The sequence below is a fragment of the Aricia agestis genome, chromosome 4 (assembly GCF_905147365.1).
Source record: "Aricia agestis chromosome 4, ilAriAges1.1, whole genome shotgun sequence".
Lineage (NCBI taxonomy): Eukaryota > Metazoa > Arthropoda > Insecta > Lepidoptera > Lycaenidae > Aricia > Aricia agestis.
In genome coordinates, this window is record NC_056409.1 from 352942 (window position 1) to 365856 (window position 12915).

The window sequence follows — 12915 nt, forward strand, 5'->3', positions numbered from 1 at the left end:
AAACGACAGCCTGTGTGTCGTCACTCGTCAGTCGTGCAGTTCTTAAATCGTGTCGTGTCGTGTCTCGTGGGAAAGCGCCCTTGTTCTGTGCTGACCATAGAAGAAGTATTATTGACAAATGTCAAAAGAGTGTTGCTATTTCTAAAAAAAAAAACCTAGACATTCTTGACCATTGACTTTTATAAGTGGACTCGGCATAATGGTCTGAGCTACCAAATCAAAATACTGTGGCCGGTCCGCCAATTTATGTTCCGGTTCTCCGAGGTACATAAACTGTCAAAGTGTCGTATTATAGGGATGTCGAAATTGAAAGAAAATATCGATATATCGATACATCGATATTTGAAAAAATATCAATATCGGTCTCGATATATCGCGAAAAAAATAGGCACTTGAAATGTTCACAAAATACTCAGTTGTATACATACTTTAATAATAATAATAATTGATGGTAAAATTAAAATAAACTGTAAACACTTCGTGCGCGAGTACAACTAGTATTTGTCCGATTTTTTGGTAATTTTTGCCCGATATCAATAATGGCAACTTAAATAATAATTAATAAACTTAAAATAAATTAAATAGTTTTATTAAAATTAAGGAAACATATTTGCCTATTTTGTCTCTATGTACTATAATACATAGAGACAAAATAGGCAAAAATGATATTTTTTTATATAATACTAGCTGTTGCCCGCGACTTCGTCCGCGTCAACATAGTATAATAACAAAGATGGATAGTCCGCTAACAAATATGAAAAAAGTAAAAATATAACCTCCTCCTTTTTGGAAGTCAGTTAAAAAGTAGCCTAAGTTACACCTTACGACATCAGCTATCTACCAAAAAAGTCCCGGCAAAATAGCTCCAGCCGTTTCAGAGATTAGCCGGAACAAACAGACAGACAGACAGACAGACATACAGACAAAAATTGTAAAAAATGCTGTTAAGGTATAATGATTCATATGCATGTAGTAAAAAACGGTTCTTTCAACATTACAAACAGACACTCCAATTTTATTTATATGTATAGATGTATAGATAAAAAAATTCATTTTTGATATCAATATAATATATAATATAACAGGACGCTCACTTACAACATGTTAATTTATCGATGTCCTCGACAAATATCAACCGAGTGTCCCATCACTATAGACCGCCATGTTTAGTTCTTGGCAATATGGCGCCGGCCACACTTTTTTGTAGTTATGCCGCCTCCATCTGTTTCCTTATTCATTGTTCTTGACGCACTATTAAATAGATGTTATCCACAAACTACTTAGGTATACTACGCATATGTTACCTTAGGGGATATTAGATTATCATATGATATATTGGATCCGAGATCATTGAGTCAATGATATTGGATAGTAACCGACCGAATTTCGGTTTCGGTTTCGGTTTCGGCCAGTTTCGGCCAAAAAATCTAGTTTCGGCCTTAGTTTCGGTTTCGGCCAAAATATAGCCGAAACTTTCGGCCCCGCCGAAACTCATACATCGTTCGGTAAACTTCACAGTTAGCTCGTGCTTGCTTGCCAGTGAGTCCCCGGTTCAGTTCGGCACCATCTATTTAATTGTGTTTTGAGATTATGTTTTCCAGATTCATCCCAAATCAAAAATTAGTACTTCGTTTTATATTCATTATTAAATTGTCTCAACTTATTGTTATCGAAATTATATTATTAAATTTTATTTTACAACAAATGTCTTATTTAATACTAGCTGTTACCCGCGACTTCGTCCGCGTTAGTATAGTAGATCACGTCCCAAGTATTATTTATTGTACAAAAATATTCAATGTACAGCATTGACTTTCTTACGATTTTATTATATTATATAGATTAAATGGGAGAGCCATGCTTCGGCACGAATGGGCTGGCTCAACCGGAGAAATACCACGTTCTCACAGAAAACCGGCGTGAAACAGCGCTTGCGCTGTGTTTCACCGAGTGAGTGAGTTTACCGGAGGCCCAATCCCCTACCCTATTTCCTTCCCTACTTAGTAGGGGAGCCTATTCCCTTCCCTTCCCATCCCTACCCTCCCCTATTACCCTATTCCCTATATAAAGGCCGGCAACGCAGCTGCAGCTCTTCTGATGTTGTGAGTGTTCATGGGCGACGGAAGTTGCTTTCCATCAGGTGACCCGTTTGCTCGTTTGCCCCTTATTTCATAAAAAAAATGAACCGCGCGGCTTCGCTTGCCTAATTTAGGAATTTCACGCGACCGTACATTTTTCCGCAAAAAACTAGCTTATGTCCCTTAACGTGGTCTATTCTTCATGTTTGCCAAATAACATAAAAATTGCTCCTGTAGTTCTTAAGAATCTTAAGATAATAAGCAATTTCATATAATTTCCCCCGTTTTTTCCACATTTTCCTCTATTTCTTCGCTCCTATTAGTTGTAGAATAACAAAATATAGCCTTTAACCTTTCTCAACAAATGGGCTATCTAACACTGAAAGACTTTCTAAAATTGGACCAGTAGTTCCTGAGATTAGCGTGTTCAAATAAGCCCTTACATATAATTTCCCCCGTTTTTTCACATTTTCCACTATTTCTTCGCTCCTATTACTTTTAGCGTGATCAAATATAGCTTGTAGCCTTCCTCGATCAATGGGCTATCTAACAATGAAATAATTTTTCAAATCGGACCTGTAGTTCCTGAGATTAGCGCGTTCAAATAAGCCCTTTCAAATAATTTCCCCCCGTTTTTTCCACATTTTCCTCTATTTCTTCGTTTCTATTAGTCTTAGCGTGATAAAATATAGCCTATAGCCTTCCTCGGTAAATGGGCTATCTAACACTGAAAGAATTTTTCAAATCGGACCAGTAGTTCCTGAGATTAGCGCGTTCAAACAAACAAACAAACAAACTAACAAACTCTGCAAAATTATAATATTAGTATAGATACTTACATAACTGTTGGAAAATTACGTGCTATTTTAACAATGTTTTCCAAATAAACGATTTAGTAAATGCTATGATAAATTGATTATATTGTGTATGAACTTCATTTACTTAAGAATTTTGTTTGACTCTGAGATTATAGGATATAATATTAGGATATATCTTGCGAGATTTATCTAGTAAATCATCTCGCCTCACTCTTTTCCTTTTACCACGCGTTTTATTTAAATATTTAAAATTAACTTAACTATGGACACGCAATCTTATTTGAAATTAAATCATATTTGAAATTAACAAGCGCGTGGACGCAGTCGAAATACGAGTCACCGCGGTGGAGGAAAAGCTGAACGCGCACGCGTGCGATCGTACGCACGACCCGGCCGTAACTAGCCTTATCGAGAAACTTCAGGGCGATCTGAATGACCGGGAACAAGAAAATTTGTTAAATGATATACAGATTACCGGTATCCCGGAAAGCTCGGGCGAAAACGTGGTTCACGTAGTAGGTCTCGTGGGTAAGAAGCTGGGGATCGACATCGACGAGCGGGAAATTGTCTGTAGCCATCGCAAAGGAGCCAAACGTACAGCCACAACAGGAGATGAGCGCCAGAGACCTAGACCTATAGTTGTTCGCCTAGCCCGTAGGTCTGTGCGGGACAACATTCTCAGAGCGGCCCGGGTACGGCGTGGCTTAGATAGTACGGGCATCTTGGAGGGTCCGCCGCATCGAATCCACCTTAACGAGCACCTTACCAAGCTCAATCGCGCCCTGTTTTATAGGGCCCGCGAGGAGGGCCGGCGACATAACTGGCGTTACGTCTGGACGCGTGGCGGACACATCTTGGTGCGTCGGGACGCGGATTCTACGGCTCACCGTATCAAAACTGATAGGGACCTTGAACGGTTTTTTGGCACAGACACTGTTTGATTTGCATAATTAATGTATTTCGTTTTACCTTAACTCGCTTCATGATATCTGTGTTTAATATTTATCCTTTATTTTTTCAACTGGGATGTTTTAAATTTTATTTTTATGTCTTTGTATTATTATGTTGTGAGGTTGATAAGCATCTAGCATGGGAATCGTATGGAGGTGAGCTACTTGTCTGTTGTACGTTTAATATGCAAAACTATATAAAATCCACATGCAAGGCATACACATTACAAGGTTACAGCTTATTTTATTATATTTATTTATCTCTTTTTACTAGGTCGATCCTTTTTACCTACGATATAAGTGCAAATTATCATGTTTTTCATAACATTTATTTTATAATATTTTTATATTTTTATAATATTATCCAACGATATTTTCTACTTATGACTTACATTAATAATATTATCATAACATTACTTGGTAATAAAGGTAACTTAAGAATACATTTTAATAAATTAATTTTAATTATTATATTGTACAAAATATTATGGATTTTTAATATAATTTATTATTTGCTGGCGCTGCTAAATGATTATTGCATTTACCTACTGATACCAAAAAATATTTTAAATTTAGGTCATTTGTACTTTGTATCCTTATTATTTTACTTCAATAAACTCAAAAATGTGTAATCGCAGCAAAATTAAAGTTGGTTTTCTTAATCCTGGTTCTTTAGGTTCTGGCCACGACGAGTTCCTTGTAGCAATGGACAGATACAAATGTGATATCGCAGCTATTAATGAAACCTGGCTGCGCTCGGGCGAGGAAAGTCGCGCTCCTAGGGTACCTGGTTATCGACTCGTTCATATGCCTAGACCTGAATCTGTGCGTAGCCGTGGCGGCGGCGTAGGTTTTTATATTTCGAAAAGATTTAACGCTAAAATTATTGAGCACCTCAGCACATCCCATACCGTAGAACAGATGTGGTTGTCTTTTAAATCCAATAATAAAACAATCATTATAGGTACAGCATATCGCCCCCCATGGCTTTCAGCTAAACTTTTTACTGATACACTAACTGATACAATTAGCAGTTTTTCAGCCTATGACTACTTATACCTAGTTGGTGACTTTAATATTAATTATTTAAAAAAGAACACGGCTCAATTTAATATCTTGGACCAATTTTTATCGATTCACCGTTTACGTCAATACACTGCTGAGGCTACTCACTTCACCGCCGAAACCGCAACCTTGCTCGACCTGGTCTGTTCTAATGCCGACTTGAATCGAGTATGGGTTGAGCACATACCTGACCTTAGTAGCCACGCATTCCTTTCTTTTGAGATAGACCTACCCAAAGTAAAGACCGTTGCCAAAAGTGTAACTTATCGTGCACTAAAAGATATCTCGCCTGAGGATTTTAAACTGTTAATGAATTTTGTAGACTGGCACTACATCTATAGTTTAGACGACGTTAACGAGATGGTGCAGTTCTTTAGTAGCAGTGTTTTGTACATTTTTGATTTGCTGGCCCCTACCAAAACACTTCATATAAAAGATCGCCAATACCCTTGGATCACTTTTAATATAAAACAGTTAATGAAGCAACGAAACAAGGCATTTAAGCGTGCGCGTAACACAAAAAATGACTCTCACTTAAATTACTATAAAGACCTTAAGCGTGAGGTCTCGCGAGCTATTCTTAGGGAAAAAGCGTCTTACTTTAGTACCTACATAAATTCTAACATTAAGAACCCTAAACTTATGTGGAGTCATTTGAAAGATAATCTTAATTGCCATAATCTTAAGTCTGATTTTACACTCCCCGTTAACCTTGCTGACCCTGATAATATTAACAAGCATTTTCTTGACGTACCTGGTACTAATATTGTACCCCAGCCCGTCTTAGCCTATTTCGACTCCCATACCTTTTGTTCATCCACCTTCAAGTTTAAAATAGTTAGTGATGATGATGTCCTAAAAATTATCAAGTCGTTGACATCCAAGGCTATGGGGGTTGATAATATTAATTCCGACATGTTGTTGATGTCGTGCCGCCTACCAAGCTGTCTAAGTGTTATGACCCATATTATTAATACCTCCCTCCTTTCCTGCACCTTCCCCGAGCCGTGGCGTCATTCAATCGTTAAACCCATCCCCAAGAAAGACAACGTATCTGATCTGAAAGACCTCCGACCAATCAGCATTTTGCCATGTTTATCTAAAGTTCTTGAAAAGGTCGTACATAGCCAGATTAGTAATTATGTTAAAGAAAGCAATATATTGCCTTCATTGCAGTCGGGCTTTCGTAAACATCACAGTACATCTACTGCCTTGATAGATGTAGTGGACAATGTCATCACGGCACAGGATGCAGGAGAGGTTACAGTCTTGGTATTATTGGACTACTCACGCGCATTTGAAACTCTCAATATAAATTTGCTTCTTTCTAAGTTGAAATACTATGGTTGTGATGCTGGAGTGGTTTCCTGGTTTGCCTCATATTTAATTAATCGATTTCAGGTAGTCGAAGCTATTAATAAAAATGGGAAGTCATCGCGTTCACGTCCACGTAATGTCAACAGAGGTGTACCACAGGGGTCAGTGATTGGTCCTTTATTGTTTTCATTGTATTGCGCAGATATAGTCAGGCAAATACGCTTTTGTAAGTTCCATATATACGCGGATGACATACAGTTGTATATTACTTTCAAGCCAAATAACCTTATGGAAGCTTTGCGAAGGCTGAATGAGGACTTGGCACGTTTAGCAACATGGTCTGTAAATAACGCCTTGGTACTAAACCCTGCTAAGACTAAGTACATGATTTTGGGCACAAAAGTTCAAGTACACAAAGTTGTTGCTAATCACCCTAAAATCTGTATTAATGACGTCAGTATCGGAAGGGTGACTGAAGTCCGTAATTTAGGAGTCCTGATGGACGAAGGACTGAGGTTTGAGAAGCATGTCACTAAGGTCGTCAGTCGTTGTTTCTATCGTTTAAAGCTCCTGTACAAAATTCGAAATTTCATTCCAGAAAGATTACGAGCTTCGCTGTGTGAATCTCTTGTACTTTCTAATTTAAATTACGCTGATGTTGTTATCGGTCCTTGTCTTCTTTCACGATCCAAACACCTCATTCAAAGGGTACAAAATGCATGCGCAAGATACTGTTGCAATGTGCCTCCCCGCGCCCACGTAACGCCGTACATAAACAGTTTGAGATGGCTTAAGATGGACGGTCGCCGACAGTTACATTTTGCCACGTTACTGTTTGGTGTGGTAAAATTAAAAACACCAACCTACCTATATAATAAGCTACAATGGGCATGCGACAAACAGCTGACCCTCACCACCAGGGGTTCGGCATACCTATTAGTTACTCCTATCCATCACTCGTCTGCATTCAGAGGTTGTTTTAGGTACTTGGCGAGCAAGATCTGGAGTAACCTTTTACCCCCCTTCCGTGCTCTGCATTCTATAAATAATTTTAAAAACAAACTAAAGTTATCGCTACTGCAGGATCAGCTTTCAATTTAAATATTATTATTTTCCATTTTTTTTTTTTTTGTTTGTTGTTTTCATATCGCACTCTATTATACATAGATATAATCTTTTAAATTTTAAATTTTAACATAATAATTAAGTACCTATTGTTTTTTATGATACGTATAAAGTAAGTTACCTCACATAAATTATTGCATGCCATATGTGATTTAAGATTTTAGTTCTTTTTATATATTTTATTTATTATATTACATAAGTCTGCTTTTATATTATTATTATCTGAAACATTTTGCATAATTTATTTTTAAATTACGACACTGTAGCCTTGAGTGGTCTGTTTTGCGCCTGACAGTTTGGATCCACAGAATATCAGGGACTGTGGTTATCCATAGTCGTTTTACCTGAGTGGACTCCATTTCAATGGCTTGAGCATTACACCTCCTACCTTCCCGTAACACTCTTGCTTGCTAAGTTATAATTGAAATATTTGTTACTTGCTACTTTTCTTATTTTTATGTTTTGTTCATTCTTAGTTAGGCTAGTTACAGTTCATATAAGACTACTGTTTTGTATTGCCAGGTCAACATCATTTTAACTGTTCTGTGTTTTTCTTGTTTTTTTTTTCTGGTAATGTAGTGTGGTGTAATGTCCATAGTTCATGAATAAATGTTTTATTATTATTATTATTATTATCAATCTCTTATACCGTTCCTACCCTGCTAGAATCTTATTAAGTGGGCACTTCCCCGCAAGCTTCACTCTTGCGGCCCTCAGTATATTTTTCAGGTTTAGTGGCAGAACGCCACCTGTAGCAAAAAAAATATGTGACACCAATTGCAAGTTTCCTTGGTAATTTTGTTTTGAACTTCGACAGCGGTCGTGTTCATGTTTCCCATAAAAAATATATTATACTGCAATTGATTTGTTTTCCGTAGTACGTCGTTAATGTCTAAGGGAGCATTTCATCAATCACACAACTTCGTTTTATAAAACTTAGTTCTCATTAAACGGGTCCCTACGGGGATATGAATCTCGTTTTGTTTCAAATGGATTTATAATCTTCTCTTAATCACGATTAATAAATCTAAGTTTATGTAACGCCACGCGATGATTTTACAAGGTTTTATCATTTTGGAGTCTAGTTACGTTATTTTATTAACAAAAAAGCAAGAAACGATACATAAACTATCCAAACGCATCTATCAAAACTGTCATCTTGACTTTTTTTCGTCTCTGATTTTTGATTCGCCATGAAATGCAATTTGGTGCTATAAACACGTTTATACGTTTAGAACCGATTTAGTTTACACTAAGCGCGTTCTATTAATTCTTAGGTGAAATCGCACCTAAATAAAATGTCTTGAAATAACTTCTGCTCTTGTTTCTTAGGGCAATCATTCGTTGTTATACATTAAGGGGAATTTTACCAATCACACTTAAAACTTTGTTTTATTAAACTAAGTTCTCATTGAACAATGAACGCGTTTATATGGCGACGTAAATCACGTTTTGTTTCAAATAGATTTTACATTCTTCTTTTAATCGCGATTATTGAATCTAAGGGGCGATTTCACCAAAGAAATGGAACGCGTTCAATGCACACTGAACTGGTTCATAACGTATAAACGCGATTATAACATCAAATTGCATTTCACCAACATAAACTGAACGCGTTCACCGCAAATCCGAGTTTTATCTTCTGAACGCCCGAAGTCCGGAGTTTAACGTCATAAACCCGTTCAAGCCCTGTCATGGCGGACCGCGGAACGAAAAACATATTATGACAAAAAAATGTCAAGATTTTTGGTTTGGTTGGTTATTTTATGTATTGTTTCTTGCTATTTTGTACTTAAATTAACATTAAAATGCTTTAATATGATGAAAACATGTAAAATAATCGCGTGACGTCACGTAAACTTAGATTTAATAATCGCGATCAAAAGAAGTTTGTGAAATCCATTCGAAACAAAACGAGATTTCATCGCAGCATGAACGCGTTCAATGGGAACTAAGTTTTATAAAACGAAGTTTTATGTGTGTTTGGTGAAATCCCACCTAAGTTAACTAAGTTAACGTTACGTCATGCGATGATTTTTATTTGTTTTTATCATCTTGGAGCCTTTTCACGTTGTTTCTTTTTTAACAAAATATCAAGAAACGATAAATAAGCTCACCATATGCATCTGTTAAAACTTTTTTTCTTTAAACGTCGTCATCTTAACAATTTTTTCGTATATTTTTTTCGATCTGTCATGACACTACACTGACAGGACCTAACTGTGTTTTATGAAGTTAAAACTCGAATATTGGGCGTTCAGAAGATAAAAATCGGATTTGCTGTGAACGAGTTTAGTTTATGTTGGTGAAATGCAATTTTAAGTGTTAAAAACGCGTTTTAAATAACCGGTTTAGTGTGCGCTAAGCGCGTTCAATTTCTTTGGCGAAATCTCACCTACTTGGAATCGTATAAAAAGACGGAATATAGTACAAAATGGTTTCTAGGGAACATATTCGAGTCTAAGATTAATAATATTTATTAAAAATGTCGCAAAAAGTAAAAAAATCAATGCGGTACTTTTTCTTTAATTTAAAAAGTTGTAATTTTTGTTAATAATCAATTTCAGTAAATAATCGTAATTTTAAATATTTTACCAAGTTTCGGTTTCGGTTTCGGTTTCGGCCGAAACTGAGAGTAAGGCCGAAAGTTCGGTTTCGGTTTCGGCTGAAAAATCAGTTTAGGTCGGACACTAATATTGGATAATGTAATATAGACATATGATTCATTTCTTACTTGATCATAGATTTTTGACATTTGCTGAGAGATTGGATCCAATACGGTAATAGAAATAGGTGTTGCCAGTTATTTAATATAAAAAAGAGTTTTTAATTTCTTGTTCGTTAATATGTTTCAAATAATGTAATGTAATTATTTTTCTAATTATATACTTGGATAATCTTGCTGAAATAACAAAAAAAAGCCATATTAAAAATGACGATGTCTTTTGACAAATCGAATTCTCTGAGATCTAGTAACCCTGACGTCAATACCTGTCAGCGTTAGCGCTCGCCATTGGCTATTGAAACCACATATGACGTAAAACACGGACGTAAAAAAAAACGTAAAATAGGATCAATGAAATATGATAATGTAATATGCAGATATGATCAAATGATCATATAATATATTGGATCCTCTATATGATCATAGAAATGATCATATATAAATGATAATGTAATACCCCCCTTACCCCGTCATCGCGTGGCCATTTTGTGCTTATTTTCATACAAGTAGTGTGCGTTTATTTTCTTGAATATTTCTATTTGTCGATCATTTTGAAGCACATTATAATTCAGAAAAGAAAGTAATTTATAGTCTAAGCGATAAGTTGAGAATGGCGAAATATAGAGATAAGGGTCCAAAAAATACGCGCGATAGCTCATTAGATTCGGAAAGACGTCTAGAAAAATGTATCGGATGCGATTATTAGCCCACAAAAAATTTCAAAAGTTATAAGCAAATTAGGTTGCAAAAAAAGGTATTACGATTTTTGTTCAAAACTCCGAAACTATTAACATTTAAGAAATTAAAAAAAAGATTCCTTAAGAGGAGGTAATTGCCATAAAAAACTCTCGACTCCCGGTTATTCTATCTCTAGTATTGATAATTTTAATTTAACGCTGAAAGTAAGGCATTTTTAGGTAGCGCGCGCGACATCAAAACCGAGCACGTCACACTAATTATTTTTTTAAGGTATTATATTAATTTAAAAATTAAAAAAACTTACGGTGTATTCCGAACACTTCAAAGAATTCGCTCCCGTTGGAAATTTAACTTAAAGTTAATTTTTCAACAAATTAGACAAATGTTAACTAACGAAATTTTTTCGAACTTCCGTCTTCATTGTACATTAAAAAAAATGTTTAAATAATTTTCGTAAAAACTTGTCACTTCGTGGAGCCCTTGATATAAACATACAGTATAACAAGATCACGCTATAAAAGTTTAAAAAAATTTATACTTTGTTTATAATATTTTTTTAACTTGAACAAAAAACTAGAAATCCAAGTAATATTGTCAAAAAAAAATGTTTAATTTATTATCACATAATTGTTTTAAAAGACGTGTATAAACAAAAAAAAATTCCACCATTTGTTTATAAAAACTAGTGGACAATAAAAATAAAAATGAATAAACAAATGGACTATTTCGATACTTTTAAATTTTTTTTTCTTAATTTTATTCTCTTGAAAATAATATGATTTTTAGAAACAATTTTTTTCATAATAACAATATTTAATTGTTTATAATCGTTTATTTATATTTCTATTGTTTAAATTATTTTCTTTTCCTCCTCTTAAAGAATCTTTTTTTTTAATTTCTTAAATGTTAATAGTTTCGGAGTTTTTAATAAAAATTGTAATACCTTTTTTTTGTAACTTAATTTGCTTATAACTTTTGCAATTTTTTGTGTGCTAATACACGCTTCTGATACATTTTTCTAGACATCTTCCCGAATCTAATGAGCTATCGCACGTATTTTTAGGACCCTTATCTCTATATTTCGCCATTCTCAACTTATCGCTTAGACTATTAGTTCATGATATCGATAAACTATAGTTCAAGTAATGAGAATCCGCAAACACACGTAAAAAGCTATGCAATTTTTGTAGTCAAATTATTAATTCGTGAAATAAAAATAAACTTATTTTATATCTTTTTAGCTTACAAAAATATCGATTAAAGAGCCCAAAAATGTTATTCAAAACTTACGTATTTAATGTTAAATCGACGTATTTAAGGCATTATATTTTGGCCATTCTGATGCTTTATTATTTCGCGGAACCACAAAACTCAACAGCAAGCAATTTTTAAATATGGTTTTCGGGGAAGGTTGTCTGCTTTATAATTATTGGACTCTGTTTAATGACTGCATTTGTGTATCATGCCATAGAATTAGAACGTAGTAGGTATTTTGATATCGTTGTATCATGCTACAAAAAATTACGTATTGCGATATGAATGCAGTCATGTTCTTTAGATCATTAAAAATGGCATCCATAAGTTAAAAAAATGTGGGTTGATCCACAATTAATGCTTAACTGCGAGTACATACGAGTATTGAATACTTAAATTCATATTATTAAAATATAAACTTTAGCTAACCTTAGTATGCCTCGAAAATTATACTGAAAACAGTTGACAACAGTCTCCTTAACTCCGTAGTGATAAGGGGGATTTTCCTCACTTAAACCCTCCCTCCTCACTCCATCTAACCACCAGATTACTCGGTTATAATCTAAACTTTTTAACGTGGGAGAGCCATGCTTCGGCACGAATGGGCCGGCTCGACCGGAGAAATACCACGTTCTCACAGAAAACCGGCGTGAAACAGCGCTTGCGCTGTGTTTCGCCGAGTGAGTGAGTTTACCGGAGGCCCAATCCCCTACCCTATTTCCTTCCCTACCCTCCCCTATTCCCTCCCCTTCCCATCCCTACCCTCCCCTATTACCCTATTCCCTCTTAAAAGGCCGGCAACGCACCCTCAGCTCTTCTGATGCTGCGAGTGTCCATGGGCGACGGAAGTTGCTTTCCATCAGGTGACCCGTTTGCTCGATTGC